Source organism: Primulina tabacum, chromosome 9, assembly GCF_025594145.1.
Source record: "Primulina tabacum isolate GXHZ01 chromosome 9, ASM2559414v2, whole genome shotgun sequence".
Taxonomy (NCBI): domain Eukaryota; kingdom Viridiplantae; phylum Streptophyta; class Magnoliopsida; order Lamiales; family Gesneriaceae; genus Primulina; species Primulina tabacum.
In genome coordinates, this window is record NC_134558.1 from 14,875,799 (window position 1) to 14,880,663 (window position 4,865).

Below are 4,865 nucleotides of genomic sequence, written 5' to 3' on the forward strand. Positions count from 1 at the left end.
CTTGAATCTGCATATATTAGGTGTACAGGATGATGTTCGGATAAGATCAGACGATCAAGAGTTATGTCAGAAGAGTGATTAGACTGCATTGAATGCCAAAATTGACTATATTATACCATGATTTTCAGTTGATTTTGTATTTTTGGCAGAATATATTATAAACTCCTTCACCTACTGTCTATAGATTGACGGATAGTCGGAGCAAACTATCCAGATACTGGAGAATATCCAAGAACTGTAGTGCTGGATTTTAGCACTAGCTGACATGATTTATTGTCATTTATGAATTATCGTACAACCACAGCTATCAGACGAGTATTGAAATGACTTCTTTCGAAGCGTTATACGGAATGAAATGTTGAGCCCCTCTTTATTGGGATGATATCTCTGAGGTTCCTGAGACTGGACCTGATATGACTAGAGATATGATTGCAAAAGTGAAGCTGATTCAAAAGAGAATGAAGGCAGCCAAGACAGACAAGCCAATTATGCCAATGTCCGACGACGACTGTTGGTATTTGAGGCTGGTAACCGAGTATTTTTGAAAATTTCACCTTTCAGATGAATTGTCAGATTTGGCAAGAAAGGGATTTGTCTCCACGATAGATTGGGCCGTATGAGATTCTTGAGAAGATAGGAGATCGTGCCTATCGACTAGCTTTAATCGCCTCCATTATATGGGATACAGGACGTTTTCATGTTGTTCTTGCGAAAATACATGTCTGATGCTTCACATATCATCCAACCAAATGAGGCCGAGTTGGATGAGACATTAAGTTATTTCGAAAAGCCGATTCAGATTCTTGATCGGAAGGAAAAGTAGCTCAGAACGAAGACTATTCCACTTGTGAAAGTTCGGTGGAGTTAACATGGTATTGAAAAAGCTACTTGGGAGACTGAGTCTGATATGAGACAGAGGTTCCCAGTTTTATGTCACTAAGGTGAGTGGTTTACTTAACTTCATCTATATACCTTCTTATAATATGATTGATTGCCTATGATTTCGAGGACGAAATCATATCTTAGGGGGGGAGAAATGTAAGGCCCGAGAATTTTATCCTATTAATCTGAAATGATTTGGGGATAATTGATATGATTATAGACGGAAACGATCGGACCGGGAAAGACGAGATAATGCATGAAAATGTGCGAGGAACAGTAGCCCTCGCGCATATGCGCGGCACAGATGCGCGCATATGCGCGACGTGGGCAGAGGACCTCGCGCATATGCGCGAGCCTGTACAAGCGAAAGATCCTTCGCGAGGACAGAACACCTCGCGCATATGCGCGAGACGGGGCGCGCATATGCGCGAGGCAAGTATGTGGGGTGATTGCCGAGACATTAAGTCTCGCGCATATGCGCGAGACATGACGCGCATATGCGCGAGCAGGTGTATTCAAGAATGCCGAGTCCAGAGAGTTGGGCGCATATGCGTGGAAATGTGTCGCGCATATGCGCCAGCAGTTGGGAAGACACGCGCCGAGACTTAAGGTCTCGCGCATATGCGCCGGTTGATGTTGCGCATATGCGCGAGACGTGTTGCTTGAAGGATGTGCCATTTGCCTTGCTGCATGTACGGGTATGGGTATATATATATATATATGCACGACTTCTTCAGAAAAGGAGAAGGGAAAGAAGAATCGAGAAAGGGCCGAGGAAGGAAAGAAAATCCTTACGCCTTTTGGGAGAAATCTGTCTATCTGATTTTGAATCCGACTTCAGTACTGTGTTCCTATCGACGTAGGCTACAACTGGACGTAAGTTTTACTACGTTTTTATATGATTTGAAATTATGGTATTGTCAGAATCTGATAGGATTCATATATGATGTTCTTGACATGTTAGACATCGTATAAACCGGACTGAAGAATAGATACCATATGGAATTGTTATGATTTTCAGAATTGAGTTGATTGAGATTTGATATCAGAATTGAATTGTTATCAAATATGAGATGTTAGAATTGATATCTGACTGAGATGATATTGTTTGGTATACTGAGACTATGACGTTATATTGTTGAAACAGAATTTGATTGAATTCTGATTATATCCAGTATTGTTTGAGTGGTGTACTGATACCGTACCCTCGATATTGTTATTGTCAGATTGAGTATTGACAGGATTTGAGTTTGAGACTTCGACAGAGTCAGAGTATCAGAAAAAAAGGTATAAATTAATGTTGAGTTGGGATTGCACAACTCGAGTGAGGTTTGACTCGAGTCTCCCTAAATCACATACTTAGTTTATTACATTGATATTTGTAATTGATGAGATTGATGTTTATAGTCTATTGATTTATAGCCACTGCATGTATTGACTACTGATTCGTTTAGTCATTGGCTGATTCGCCTAGTCACCGGCTGATTCGTCTGGTTATTGGCTGATTCGTCTAGTTATCGACTGATTCGTCTAAACTTTGGCTGATTCGCTTAATTACTAGGCTGATTTGTCTAGTTATTGGCTGATTCGCTTAATCCTTGACTGATTCGTCAATTCTGTGGTTGTTTCGCCCAGACACTAGATATATGAATTATATCGATGCCGTTTAGAGTTGATTCATTCCTATCGACTGAGATTCGATATAATTATCAATATCCAGACATTGGGATCCCTAGGTTAGAGTTGAGTCGAGTCTGAGACGACGCGTTGTTTGAGTCGAGTCTGTGATGATTAGTTGATTTACAGTTTTGATATTATACATGTTTGTTGATTGGCTGCATATGAATGATATTTGTTATATGCTTTTGTATATGTTTTTATATGATTGCATGTTTACATTGTTTATACTGGGATTTATTCTCACCGGAGTTATCCGGCTGTGGTCTTGTTTTGTATGTGTGCATGACAACAGGTGGGATAGGTTCAGGGTCGAGGAGATGAGGAAAGATCGTGATTAGAGTGGAGGCTCCGGACTTGGATTAGAGATAGGGTTGGACACTTGATATTAGCTGTTTAACCTTAGTTGAATAAATGTATGTAGTACATGACTTGTACTTTTATACTGAGATGTATATATGTTTTATTTCACTACGTTCCGCATTTAAAAAAAAATTTAGACCCTGTTTTATAATTGATTAATTAGTCCCAATGATGATTAAGAACATGATTAGCGTCCGGGTCCCCACAAGAAGAAAGCGTTCTGGGATGGTGATCGAAAGACAAGTTCAAGAGTTGAGATTTTTATTCTTTTCTTTTGTTTCGTTTCCGCAAAACTATGACGTAATTGTTGTTATATTGTCATTGTAAATACAATGTTATATTTATGAAAAAGACTGGTTTATTGGCTTTTCGATACGAGGCTTATTGTTTTCAAGTAATTGTTAAACAATGCCGAATGTCACCGACGCCTCGGTCTCGGGGCGAGACAAGTAGTACATAATAAAGACATATGCGTTTTAAAGTAGCACATACATATTTAAACTTTGAACATACTTACATAAACATAGACGTGCCATCAATTCATAAACGTGCTTGCATCGTGCATACTTAAACATACATAATGATCATCATTTGGCGTAGAGATATGTTTCAAAGCAAGTGACCCATACATATTGCGCCTGATCAGACAAAACCACAGCACTGGGCTGGCAGGGATATCCACTACCACATACATGAGATCTCCGGTCATACTTTTCCGGATGGATTGGTCCCTGGTCATGCTTTACCGCTTTCCCATCCTGATATAAACCTGGTCATTCTTTACCGGGGTGGAGAGGTCCCCGGCCATGTTCACCGGCTTCCAAACCCGTTCATATTTGGTCACAAGACATTTCGCATACCTCAAAAACGTAAACATTTTCTTTGCACTTCGAAATTACTAATACATAATGCATGTCTGCCCAAGACAAAAATTTAAATTTTTTTCAGAAATATTGACGAATTTACTGTCAAATCGAAGATATCGAAAAGTACTACATTTTATATGTTGAAAGTTTTTCCAGAAAAAGGACTAAAAATTCACAGGATTCGAAATAACAGAAGATTCGGTTTTTGAGATCTAAAAATCGTTCAAAAATCGTTTCAAACATTTTTGCTCAAATTTTGCATAACATAAACGGATTTTTACACACAATATACATCAAAATATTTACTATGACAAGATCGATGCGAAAAAATGAAAGAATATACATGTCTTTGCGTCTAGACGCTTGAAGATAACGAATACCGACGCGGTAGATTAGGGAGGTGATCGGGAGACACTTGTGACACGATTCTTGCTCGAAAAGGGCTTAAATCTCCAGAAAATTTGCGAAGAGGAGGTGGCTGCTGAAAGGAACTTAGAACCCTACTTCTCCCTCTCAAACTCAACGTGTGTGTGTGTGCGCGTGTGTGGGGATGGGGTTAATTTGGAGTTAATTAGGTTAAAAAATACTAATAAACAATTAACATGTTAGAAAAAATTATTAACCCATCGCTAACTTACTAGAACCCCTAATTTTAAAATAAAATGCACAATGATAAACTTTCAAGATTTAAAATCCCCAACTAATCAAAATTAGTATTTTTCAAAAGTTTAAAATCTTAAAAGTACCTAATAAATTAAATTATGCTTTAAATTGCTTAAAATTTCATAATAATTTAAAATGCCTATTTTCTTAACTTATAAATAAAATACTGTATTTTCATAAATCTCCTAAATCGTCACCCGTCTCTTTTACCGATCCCGTTTCAAATATTCGCCTGAAACATAAAACTCAAGAAAATATTTTGACGTTCATCAAATAAACATGTAATAAAATTTAAAATAATGCTAAATCATAAATAATGCATCGTAAAAAATTCATTTTAAAATTAAATAAATAATTTAACAATTTTATAAATGCATGAATTTTCGTGTACTGATTTTGGGCTCTACAGTAAAA